Source organism: Arachis ipaensis, chromosome B5, assembly GCF_059453495.1.
Source record: "Arachis ipaensis isolate K30076 ecotype BB chromosome B5, ASM5945349v1, whole genome shotgun sequence".
Classification (NCBI taxonomy): Eukaryota; Viridiplantae; Streptophyta; class Magnoliopsida; order Fabales; family Fabaceae; genus Arachis; species Arachis ipaensis.
The window spans coordinates 138,038,554-138,052,588 of NC_142440.1; the positions used below are offsets into that span (position 1 = coordinate 138,038,554).

Below are 14,035 nucleotides of genomic sequence, written 5' to 3' on the forward strand. Positions count from 1 at the left end.
TGCAACATTTCCAATTCGTTTACGTGAGTATCTTTTTGATTATTATGTAAATCGTAGTAGGTAATTACGGTTTTCAATTTGTGCATAAACCGTGGGAGGTTGACACGATTTACACTTAGGAAACGTTGAACATAAACCGCGGTTGTTTACCACCGATTATGAAAGAAAAATGCTAGTAGAAACCGTGCTTGGTCACCACGGTTTATGAAAAAAAAATGTGAGCATAAAACTCTGTTGACTACCACAGTTTATATTTAGAGTAGTATTAATACATAACGGTTGTTAATTTTTAACTAACAAATAAATACACTTATATTATTTTTAAAATAAATTTTTTTAAATAAATGTACTCTTATTATTTTAATTTTTTAATTTAAATAAACATATTTATATTATTTTAAATAAAATTTAAAATCAATATAAGTAAATTTATTTAAAATTTTAAATTTTAATATTTTAAATAAACATACTCTTATTATTTTAAAATTTTTTTAAATTTAAATAAACGTACTCATATTATTTTAAATAAGTATAGTCTTTTAATTTGAAAATAATATGAATGTATTTAAATAAAAAAAATTAACCATTGTTATTTTTTAAAAATCGAATAAATATAATTAATCATATGAGTACAATAATACGAATACATACAATTTTATAAATCATTAATTTAAATTATATCTATTTGAATTTTAAATTACAAACTAATATAAATTTTATAATTTAAAAATTTAATTATTTAAATAAAATTAAATTGATTAAAAATAAAAATATACTACTACAAGCACCAAGTGAAATACAACAAACCCTCTCTCAATTTCATTAGCCTCGACCGATTACGGTCACATCATTCGCCAAAACCCAACAACCATCTTCGCACCCATTTCCGTTACGGACATTTCTAACTTTGATTCAATTCTCAAATTCCCTTCCTATCCCTTTCGGGATCGCGGCCCGAGGCCAGGCACACTCCGTTCACGGGCAGTCCATGGCGCGGGACGAAGTAGTGGTGAACATGACGGTTCTGACGGAGAGGAGAGTGGTGGTTGTTGTACCGGATGGCGGTGCATCGGGTCCTTATGCGGATGTTGGTGGTGAAGAGATTTGGATTGATGTTATGCATGCAGCACTTAAACGTGGACTGACGCCGTTATCTTGGACTGATTATTTGTATTTATTTTTTTTAATCAATTTAATTTTATTTAAATAATTATATTTTTAAATTATAAAATTTGTATTAATTTGTAATTTAAAATTTAAATAGATATAATTTAAATTAATGATTTATAAAATTGTATGTATTCGTATTATTGTATTTATATGATTAATTATATTTATTCAATTTTTAAAAAATAACAGTGATTAATTTTTTTATTTAAATACATTCATATTATTTTTAAATTAAAAGACTATACTTATTTAAAATAATAAGAGTATGTTTATTTAAAATATTAAAATTTTAAATAAACTTACTTATATTAATTTTAAATTTTATTTAAAATAATACAAATATATTTATTTAAATTAAAAAATTAAAATAATAAGAGTACATTTATTTAAAAAGTTTAATTTTAAAAATAATATAAGCGTATTTATTTGTTAGTTAAAAATTAACAACCGTTATGTATTTATACTACTATAAGCATAAACCGTGATAACTAACATGGTTTTATACTCAACTTTTTTTCATTAACGGTAGTGACCAAGCACGGTTTCTACTAGCATTTTTTTTTTTCATAATCCATGGTAAGCAGCCACGATTTATGTTCAACGTTTCCTAAGTGTAAATCGTGTCAACCTCTCACGGTTTATACACAAATTAAAAACTGTAGTTACCTACCACGGTTTACATAATAACCAAAAAAGACACTCACGTAAACGAATTGAAAATGTTGCATTTGAGTAAAAGATCTTCACAATCATTTTAATCAAGTAAATTGCCCTTTATTTTTTTTTCCAAATATATTCCAGCTTCTTAAAGCTAACTCAATTCTTTTATCTCAACAATTTTTTCGATATTAAAATCATGTATTTGAGAGATGGGTGTTCCTTGTTGTTAAAAGTGTGCATGCCTTCAATTCCTTTTGTGCTTAACACGAACCCAATTTTCAATCTTGAAATTAATTTCCAACCTCAACCCACTAATGCTTCTTCTGTTGAAGAGTTCCATGTACGAAGAGATTGAAACATAAGAGAGATATTGGTTTGGCGCTTGAATATTTTAAGTCTTTGGCCAATTCTGGAGCTTTCAAGCATACCGAATTTACATATCAGCTCATGATTGAGAAGCTTGGGGAAAATGGTGAAATGGATGGCATTCCGTATCTGTTACAACAGATGAAGCTTGAAGGTGTAGCTTGCTCTGAAGATTTCTTCATATGTGTAATGAATTCATATAGGAGGGCAGAGTTGATTGATCAAGCTTTAAAGATGTTTTATAGGATAAGGAAATTCGAGTGCAAGCCCACAATTAAGATATAAATCACCTTTTAGATGCATTGCTTGGTGAAACTAGGTTTCAGATGATTAGTCCTGTATATGAAGGGTGAAGGGTTGGAACCAAATGGGTTTACATATAACATGCTTCTCAAGGCATTATGTAAGAATGGGAAGATGGATGGTGCCTGCAAGCTGCTTGAAGAAATGTCGAATAAGGGTTGTCCCCTAAATGCTGTAAGTTACACTACTGTAGTATCTTCTGTTTGTAAACTTGGTCAAGTAGAGAAGGCAAAGGAGCAAGCCAATGGGTTTGCTCCTGTAGTACCTGTCTATAATGCTTTGATCAATGACTTTTGCAAAGAATACAAAATAAATGAGGTATTTTGTTTAATGAATGAGATGGTGTTATAGGGCATTGACCCAAATGTTATCAGTTACTCTACTATTATCAATTGTCTTTTTGATATGGAAAATATTGAATTGTCTCTTGTTTCTTTTGCACAAATGCTTAAGAAAGAATGCAACCCTAATATTCATACTTATTCTTCGCTGATAAAAGGCTGTTTATTGGGAGGAAAACTTGGTGAAGCTCTTGAATTGTGGAACCTTATGATCATGGAGGGAGTTAAGTCGAATGTTGTTTTATACAAGCCCTCGTACAAGGTTTTTGCACCATTGGGAATACGGTTGAGGCCATATCTATTTGTAATCAGATGGAGAAAAGCTCTTGCAGTCCAAATGTGACCACATATAGCACTCTAATATCCGGTTTTGTAAAAGCTGGGGACCTATTAGGTGCCTCTGCAATATGGAACAAGGTGATAAATTGCGGTTGCCATCCTAATGTTGTGGTATACACCACTATGGTAGATGTTCTTTGTCAAATGTCTATGTTTAACCAAGCTCATCGTCTTATTGAAAATATGGTTGCCCACCAAATGTTGTCACATTCAACACACTGATCAAAGGCTTGTGTTAACAGAAGAATAGAAAGGGCCATGAGTATATTTTCATCAGATGGAAAAATATGAGTGTTTGCTTAATATTAGAACATACAATAAGTTGTTGGATGGTCTTTTTAGAGTGAACAGATTCAGAGAAGCTTGTGGACTTATAAAGGATATCGAAGAAAGGAATGTAAAACTAAATACAATCATTTACAACATTATTATGCATGGATTTTCTTCTATTGGGATGCAAGAACGAGTTTTGCAAATTCTGTGAAAAATATTGGTGAATGGAGTAAAGCCCGATGCCATTACATTCAATGTAATTATTCATGCATATAGTAAGTTGGGTAAGGTTAGAACTGCCATGCAAATTTTGGATAAATATACTGAAGGCAATTCTGGAGGGAAAGAAAAAAGAGACAAATGTATTTTATAATTTTTGGGTTTGGGTGAGGTAATTGAAGGATCATGTGTGAATTATGACTTGTGAGTTAATACTTAATATTCATGAAGTTTTTTCTACTCCAATATTATGATAGATTCATTGACATAGAAATTTGCTTCAAGGGGTGATCATCATCACCATTAACATAAGATTTTGTAACGATGAATGCATACATGCCTAGTCATCACTCACCAATTACCATGATTTACATGCAAATTTTTCAAAAGAATGCAAACATTCTCATTTCTCTATAGCTTCATACTATGCTCTTAACCAATTCCTCTCTCTGAATATTTATATGCTTCCATTATTATATTGCTATCAAAGATGAAAGGTATGTCTCTGATCTCTCCCGTATCAAAGTTTGTTCATGTAAAAGAGTTAGTTAGAGTGTACTTGGTGGAACCCCTACCACGATTTCTAGCCAAATTCGTTATCAACGTAAAGACCCCATCAGCGGTTTATGTGTATTTTGAAATCATGGGATCCCTTCTGCGGTTTACATAGCTTTGTAGAAAGTTGCATTTTCGTATCCAAACTGCAAAAGTTGTATTTCCGTAATTTTGGAATCCAAATGTTTTATTTTAGTAATTTCCCCCTAATTTAATCCATTAGAATTACTTTTTAAAAAAATATTATTTATTGTATCAATTTACTAATTGGCTTTCAATCAAGTACTCTAATTTAAAAATATAAAATGATATAATTAATTTTCTTTATTCATAAAACTTAAGGTATTAAATTCCAAAATCTCAACTATTTACATCAAATTATATAAAATTCTTATGATTTTACAACTACTAAACTTTATAATTTAAATATAGAAAATTATTCAATAGTTATAAAATTAGATAAAAATTCTAATTTAAATAGTCAAAACCTCATTATTTTTAAATTTCTAAAATTTTAAATTGTAAATAGAAAAATACTCAATAATTATAAAATCAGATAAAAACCTTAATTTTTAAACTCAATTTATCAAAACTTGCCTTAATTATCTTTAATAAAATAATTTCTAAAATTAAAATCTTTATTAAATAAATAAATTGAAGTTGGCTCATAATAAGATTTTCCAAAAATTCTAAGTCTTACATATTGCGAAACCAAGTAATAATTTGATGATTCTTACTATCCCAGTCCTCCGATTTTTCGGCAAAATCCTTGTTAGCATCAAAAGATTCATAACAAGGTTCTGAGAATCGGACCGGTCATCAAACCGCTCTAGTCACTGGTTCACTGATTTATTGGTCCAACCGGTTCAACCGGTGGTTCAACCAAAAAAACCGTTTTAGAATAAAATAATAAACAAATTATAAATATGCAAGTATTAAGTTGAGGGTATAGGGTAGTATGAAATTTTTCCAATAGAGTGGTAAATTACTTTTTTAGGATTTCTTTTTTTTTTTTATAGTAAATACAAAATTGCCAGATGAAAGCATGATACCAAGCAAGTACAATTCCTCATCAGTACACAAAATGTTAAAAGAAATATCTCACAAGAATAGGGAGAATATCAAATGAATTATCCTAAATCCAACTGAAAAAAATAAACATAGTACTTGGATAAACAAATTTGATAACATTATTAATAACAAAGTTGGCAGTGGACTACTGCTAGAAAGACTTCACCAAATGAAAGAGCATGCAGGCTTTGAGAGACAATAGACTTGGATTTGTGCAGCAGCATTTTGGATGAGTTGCTTTGAGGACCATTTGGCGAAACTAAGCTTTCTTGGTGAAACTAAGTGCTCATAACAAACTAAGATTTCTTGGTGAAACTAAGTGCTCATAACAAACAGAAACAGTTTCTCAAGATACATAAATAAGTGCTCATCCTCTGAAAATAATCATCTGAATTGGTACAAGGCAGGAAAAAATGACCATAAATCTCTTTACCCAAGTCAAAATAAACAACTATATCTGAACTCAACAATCAGCCTTCAGCACCAAACATTACAAAACATTAACCAATAATCACACTAAACCTGCAACCAGCAATTACAAAACATCAACTACAAAACAACAACAAACATTGTACATTATAAAACATTCCAAATCAGTGATGACACTAAACCTGCACCCAGCAACCAGCAATTACAAAACAGCAACAAACATACAAAACATTACAAAATATTACAAGAAAATTTGAACAAAAATTTCAGAAATTAAAAGAAAGAAGAAGAACCGAGCATTCAGAAATTAAACAAATAAGTAACTATTTCAACAAATCAGTAACTATTTCAACAACAAATTAAATACCAACAGCAGCAATGCAGCATAACAAATCACTGATCGCAAATTTCAAATTCAAAACACTGATCACAAATTAATTAATTTCAGATTCAAAAATCACAAATCACTCATCAGACATTCAAAATCAAATTCATAACACTGAAACAGCTCAAAATAAAAAACAAATTTCTTGATTTTAGCTAAATAATTTTTGGTAGAAAGACTCGGTTTCTTCACACTTTTTATTCTTGAATTGTCTCAATTTTGTTTTGTTTGAACTTTGAAGCAATGAAGTGCTGCTACAACTTGAATATTGCTACAACTTGAATATTTGAATAGAGAGGAATGCTAGGAGGCCAGCAATTTTTGTAATTTGTAGCCATCAAATAGCCATCAATGATGATTTTAATAGTGTGAGATTGGTGTGAGATTTCATCCAATGGCTCACTTTGTTTTGCTGGCTACATGCTGGCTAGAATTTGACAAAGTTGCTGGCCCCTAGACTTTTTCTTGACTAAATGCTTAAAAGACTGAATACCAAAAGACTAATACACAAATTAAAAAAAAATGAAAAGCTGATTGAAACAGGGGAAAAAGAAATCCAAGGGTCACTTTCGCTCTCATCCAAGGCTGTGCTGGATTGGAAACAACCAAAAAACCTGAAGCAGCTTAGGGGTTTTTTGGGTTTGACAGCTCAAACTCAAAAACAAATTCACTAACCTTCCACCGACAGCAGGACGACGACGGCAACTCGACGGCGCAGCAGCTGGAAGCCTTGAACACCGAAGTCACCGACGAAGACAGGACGACGTGCCGAGCTAGAAAGCCTAGAAGAGAAGGTCTGGCCGCATGGATTTGGGACAGGGGAAGGAGGAGGATTGAGAAGTAGACAGCGGCGCAGCAGAGAAGTGGATGACGGCTTGACCGAGAGGAGGAGGAAACGGCGGCACTTGCGATGATTCTTCCTCTATGTGAGCGCGACGGCGGCGAAAGAGAGCACCTTCGAAGCTAGAAGCCTTGAACAGAACACGAAAGAAGGAGACACCGAGAGAAGGAGCACCTTCGAACGGGACAGTGGCTGCGGTGAAATAGAGCTAGCGCCGGCGGGACCGTGGCAGCGCGAAAGGGAGGGACTGAGCTCGCCGGCGTTGAGAGGAACGGCTAGCTCTACGGTGATGGGAGGGACGAGGGAGCGTGTGCTGCGCCGTTGGAGATTTGGAGTGGGTTAGGGTTGGTAACGCAAGAGTTGGGGAGGGGGTTACTGAAAGCTAAACGCGCGTGGCCAAGCAAAAAACCGGCCGGGTCCCAGTTCGGTTTGACTGACCGGTTACCAGCCGGTTTAGCGGTTCAACAACGGTTTCCATTTTTTTCGATTTTGGCATAAAACCGAATCGTAATTCTCACCGATTCACGGTTCGATCGGGCAATTCGAACCGGTTTTCAGAACATTGATTCAGAAGAAGCTTCTTTGGTTTTTTTAGTAGTTTCTTTGGATTTGCCAGTCTCAATTTTAGGTGGACATACAATATCGTCCGTCACATAATGCCAAATTTACGACTGTTTAAAAAGTGTGAAAATAGCAAGATTGTAGTAGAAATCGCAAAATAAAGGATAAAATCGAAAAGAGGACACCAAAAAATTTTAGGAGAGATTCATACAAAGTGCCACGTCAACAACCATGCGGATCTGCCATACCAGCAACAAGATGACACATGGCAGACTTTTACTGGCGAAGAAACCACCTCAACGAGTTGACTCAGCCCTATGCTGATGTCAACGTGTGCGCAGGCAAATGGATTGGGTTGGGTCAACCCGAGTCAACATGCGAGTTAAGAAAACCAGGTATGGGATGACAAGTGATACTGCGACACGTGGCAAAATCTGGACCATGATACAGCGAACGGTCAAGATTCAACCTGGAAACTGGTTGAAGAGTGATAAGGACCGCAACTTCAATCTGTGTGTGGCGGCGCGTCAAGACTCCTACGGCGATGATCTTGGTTCTTTCGGACTCGGGACAAAGAGTCAAATACGATGGAGTGGTTGAAGTTGCTCAAAGATGTCGAAAAGATGACCAAGAATGAATGAGAAAATGTTGTGCTGAGAATGATGATGATGGTGTAGCAACTTTGGCGGCAGAGATTCCAGCAGCACTTGTAACATTGGATTCGGGTGGTGTTGTGTTTGTTCAACTCAGAACTACGTAGAAAAGTTACTGGGAGGGTTGATGATCTAATACAACAACAGAGAGTGGCCGAAAAAAGAAGAAAAAGTTGCTGTCAGCACTCAGCAGTGATGGTTCAGAAAATTTTGTTAACGGTGGCAATGCATATATAATATGATAATAATTTTTATAATTATATTTTGTTATTGTAAAATATAATTAGTTTCCAATTATCTAACGAATAAATTTAATCACTAAAATAGTAAGTTTAATAGATTTTATATTTTCTTTCAATTGTCAATACAATTAAATATTTTTTTATATAAGTTAACAATTATTTAAAAATTTATCTCTCGTATAATTATGAAATTGACTTTTTATAATATTTATAACTGAAGAAGTTTCTTCAACTAATGTTGTTATTACTGACAAAACTAAAACTAATTTAAAAATATTACCAATAAAAAAATTTTTTTTTGAGTTTATATAATTTTTTTATTTTAGAAACTAAGCCATTTAATTTCAGACAATATTTTTTTGTTTTATTTTTAATTTATTCTTTTTTTGGTTTTTCTTCAACAATTGATTAGATTTTAAAATTTTACTACAAATTTTGATATAGGCAATTTATAAGAAAAATTCTTTGATAATATTTATTTACATAAACATACCAAAAATCTAAATTTATTTTTAACTATTCAAATAATTTAGATATTAATTTTTTATTAATATTAAGCGAACTAAATATATTTTTCATAGATAAATTTTTAATCTTTTATAATAAAAAAATATTAATGGAGTCAAATTTTGGCTCTTCATTATATTTATTTAATTTTTTTAATTTGTTAAGCACCAAATTAACAAATAAAAAATAATTTTATTTTAACATTATCTATAGTCTATCAACTTTTAATGATAATAGATTTATCTACTAAAATTGAATTGATGTGTTTTATATTGACGTTTTTATATATTCATTATTGATTAATGTTTATGTTTTGAGTTTTTTTTTTTACTTCTATACACTGAAAAGTGTGTGAACCAAGAAAAAAAATTTAGTGGGGTCAAATTTATTTTTTAAGTGAGGGCAAATATATTTTTTTATGTATTTTACATAAAATTTTATAAAAATTCAATGGGGGCACTTGCCCCTACATTGTTGAATGTAAATCCGTCCCTCGCTGCGAAAATAGATTCTCTCAAATTTTTTTAATAATTGAGAGAGTAAAGTGTGATCTCTCACCATTAATTTTATAAGTGGGACCAAGAATAAATATAAAAAAGAGAGAACAATGAAGAATTAGAGATCACACTTTACAATCTCAATTTTTTTAACAATTGAGAGGATCCATTCCCCACATTTATACTGATATTAACCTACTGTACTAACAACTATAGACCTCATTTACAAACCTTTAATTATATTAACCTAATCCAGTAATACGATACTCTAATAGTTTTAATTACTTTTATAGTATTATGATAATTATAATTATTAACAATGATAACAATAAACTAAAAATGTTTATCGTTATTTTTGAAACCTAAAATAAGATATTTTTTATAATTGTAAAAGTTTACAAATTGACCTGTCAATTTTGATAATAGAAAAAGCAGGGTCTGTCTTTAGTAAACTCAAGCCTTTTGAGCTTTTCTAATAGGCACAAAATATAAATTAGAAATATACCTCACATGGGGTTTAATGATAATAATAATTTTTTTATGTTTTAACTAACAAAACCCTTAATCCAAATTCAGCCCCACCCCCAAACTCACCATACGTTACCCTAATTCCCAATTCCTTTCCCCCTGTTTACTCACCAGTTGCCGCCACCTACTCTACTCTCCGCTGGTCTTAGCATTCACCGTTGCCGTCCAGCCAAGCCGTCGCCGTTGCCGTCCAATCCATCTTCCAGCGTCGTTCGTAGACTCTCCCTCCCCGTCTCCTCTTCTCTCTTCTCTCTTCTCTCTTCTCTCGTTGAGTGGTCGTAAGCCCTGTGGTGCTCTGTCTCCCCCTTCATCCTCCACTTCCAGAGTAACAATGGAGCCTCAGACTCAGGTATGAAGTTACTTCATTGATTTAATTTTCTTTTTGTTCCTTTTATCTTCTTGTTGTATTCCTCCACTTCCTTGTATGAATCTGTTGTATTTCTTTCTTTCATTGATTTCATTCAATTTTTTTGTTCTATTTATTTGTTCTGATTCAGGGGTTGTAGGGTATATTTGTTCTGTTTTGTGCTACAAACACGTTGGTGTAGCTAAGATTCATGCCAATTTGGTAATCATATGTAGCAATTGTAATTCTCCATTATTGTAATTCTAAAATAAAATGGTTTCATTAATTTTGCTTATTTGATTCTGGAGTTTAACTATGTGGAGTTCATCTCTTTGTTTTAACAAGTTTTGAGAATCTTTCATATAGGAGAAAAATAGAACCTATCAATTTGTTTATATGTTACACTCTGAATTTAGAAATATGTAATATTGAGTTCTCCGAGCAATCTTTTTCATTATTTCAAGCCAATGTAGACTTAACGTGAAATTTGTATAGACATCAAAAACATTTTTAATTTGAAGGCCTTGACTAATAGCTCATACTTCTAGGTGAAGTGATTCTCAAGAGTACAGGCATGAACTTGAAATGCAATTGATATGTGACACTCTTATGTATATACAGCATTTGGAAAAGCTTTATTTCTTTATACCTGAAAACTGCATATCTACCTAAAGGAATCAAAATTGCACTTTTTGAAATCTAATTAGTGGTGTGAGCACTGAGCAGTGTGTTCATGTTATGGTTGCTTTATATTTTAGGTTTATTTCAGACTTTGGAGTTCTTATTGGATTTGAAATTTGGGAATTTTGATAGTTTTAGTTGTACATGAATTATTCTTGAAAGGATATTACTATGAGGTATATCTTATATTGATTTTGGCTATGAATCTTGGTGCACGAAATTGTGTTGTCCAGGCTCGAACAATCCCTGGTAATGGCTCCAAAACTTGGTGCTTTGATCTTAATTCATAATTGTCACAACTTCGATACAACTAACCAGCAAGTGCACTGGGTCGTCCAAGTAATACCTTACGTGAGTAAGGGTCGAATCCCACGGAGATTGTTGGTATGAAGCAAGCTATGGTCACCTTGTAAACCTCAGTCAGGCAGATATAAAGTGATAATGGTGTTTTCGAATATTATATAATAAGATAGGGATAGAGGTACTTATGTAAATCATTGGTAGGAATTTCAGATAAGCGAATGGAGATGCTTTTCGTTCCTCTGAACCTCTGCTTTCCTGCTATCTTCATCCAATCAGTCTTACTCCTTTCCATGGCTGGCTTTATGCAAGGGCATCACCGTTGTCAGTGGCTACATCCCCTCCTCTCAGTGAATAATATGCTCACGCACCCTGTCACGGCACGGCTATTCATCTGTCGGTTCTCGATCATGCTGGAATAGGATTCACCCTCCTTTTGCGTCTGTCACTAACGCCCAACAATCGCGAGTTTGAAGCTCGTCACAGTCATTCAATCATTGAATCCTACTCAGAATACCACAGACAAGGTTTAGACCTTCCGGATTCTCTTGAATGCCGCTATCATTCTAGCTTACGCCACGAAGATTCTGGTTAGGAGATCTAAGAGATATTCATTCTAGCTTAATTCATGTAGAACAGAAGTGTTTGTCAGGCACGCGTTCATAAGGGAGAAGGATGATGAGCGTCACACATAATCATCACCTTCATCACGTTCTTGGGTGCGAATGGATATCTTAGAAGCGAAATAAGAAGAATTGAATGGAAAACAGTAGTACTTTGCATTAATCTTTGAGGAACAGCAGAGCTCCACACCTTAATCTATGGAGTGTAGAAACTCTACCGTATGAAAATACATAAGTGAAGGTCCAGGCATGGCCGAGATGGCCAGCCCCCTAAACGAGATCAATAGTCTCCTAAGATGAACAATGGAATAAAACTGAGACCAAAGATGGTCAAAAAGACGTCTAATACAATAGTAAGAGGTCCTATTTATAATAAACTAGTCACTAGGGTTTACATGAGTAAGTAATTGATGCATAAATCCACTTCCGGGGCCCACTTGGTGTGTGTTTGGGCTGAGCCTGAGTGTTCCACGTGCAGAGGCCATTTGTGGAGTTGAACGCCAGTTTCTGTGCCAGTTTGGGCGTTCAACTCTGGTTTTGGATCCTTTTCTGGCGCTGGACGCCAGATTTGGGCAGAAGGCTGGCGTTGAACGCCAGTTTACGTCGTCAATTCTTGGCCAAAGTATGGACTATTATATATTGCTGGAAATCCCTAGATGTCTACTTTCCAAAGCAATTGGAAGCGCGCCATTTCGAGTTCTGTAGCTCCAGAAAATCCACTTTGAGTGCAGGGAGGTCAGAATCCAACAGCATCAGCAGTCCTTCTTCAACCTCTGAATCTGATTTTTGCTCAAGTCCCTCAATTTCAGCCAAAAAATACCTGAAATCACAGAAAAACACACAAACTCATAGTAAAGTCCAGAAATGTGAATTTAACATAAAAACTAATGAAAGCATCCCTAAAAGTAGCTAGATTCTACTAAAAACATACTAAAAACAATGTCAAAAAGCGTATAAATTATCCGCTCATCACAACACCAAACTTAAATTGTTGCTTGTCCCCAAGCAACTGGAAATCAAATAGGATAAAAAAAAGAGAATATACTATAAATTCCAAACTATCAATGAAACAGAGCTTCAATCAAATGAGCGGGACTTATAGCTTTTTGCCTCTTGAATAGTTTTGGCATCTCACTTTATCCATTGAGGTTCAGAATGATTGGCATCTATAGGAACTTCAGATTTCGGATAGTGTTATTGACTCTCCTAGTTCAGTATGATGATTCTTGAACACAGCTTCTTCATGAGTCTTGGCCGTGGCCCTAAGCACTTTGTTTTCCAGTATTACCACCGGATACATAAATGCCACAGACACATAATTGGGTGAACCTTTTCAGATTGTGACTCAGCTTTGCTAAAGTCCCCAATTAGAGGTGTCCAGGGTTCTTAAGTACACTCTTTTTTTGCTTTGGACCTTGACTTTAACCGCTCAGTCTCAAGTTTTCACTTGACACCTACACGCCACAAGCACATGGTTAGGGACAGCTTGGTTTAGCCGCTTAGGCCAGGATTTTATTCCTTTAGGCCCTCCTATCCACTGATGCTCAAAGCCTTGGGATCCTTTTTATTTGCCCTTGCCTTTTGGTTTTAAGGGTTATTGGCTTTTTGCTCTTGCCTCTTGGTTTTAAGAGCTTTTGGCTTTTTCTGCTTGCTTTTTCTTTTTCTTTCTATTTTTTTTCTCGCCTATTTTTTTTTTCTATTATTTTTTTTTCTGCAAGCTTTGTTCTTTGCTGCTTTTTCTTGCTTCAAGAATCATTTTTATGATTTTTCAGATTATCAAATAACATGTCTCCTAGTCATCATTCTTTCAAGAGCCAACATATTTAACATTCTTAAACAACAACTTCAAAAGACATATGCACTGTTCAAGCATACATTCAGAAAACAAGAAGCATTGTCACCACATCAATATAATTAAACTAAGTTCAAGGATAAATTCGAAACTCTTGTACTTCTTGTTCTTTTGAATTAAAACATTTTTCTTTTAAGAGAGGTGATGGATTCATAGGACATTCATATCTTTAAGACAAAGTTACTAACTACTAATGATCATGTAATGAAGACACAAACATAGATAAGCACATAACATAGAAAACGAAAAACAGAGAAAGCAAGAACAAGGAATGAATCCACCTTAGTGATGGT

General features: G+C 33.7%; 1 long non-coding RNA gene and 1 pseudogene across 1 annotated transcript; one reads left to right on the forward strand and one right to left on the reverse strand.

Annotated features, from left to right (window-relative positions):
* Positions 1-2,026: 2,026 nt before the first annotated feature.
* Positions 2,027-3,950, forward strand: LOC107624639 (uncharacterized; annotated as a pseudogene).
* Positions 3,951-5,256: 1,306 nt separating this feature from the next.
* Positions 5,257-7,307, reverse strand: LOC107644087 (uncharacterized). Its single transcript, XR_001621201.3, has 2 exons — positions 6,787-7,307; positions 5,257-5,819 (listed from the first exon to the last, which is right to left on the reverse strand). It is a non-coding gene; the product is annotated as an uncharacterized LOC107644087 (long non-coding RNA).
* Between the last annotated feature and the right edge of the window lie 6,728 nt (positions 7,308-14,035).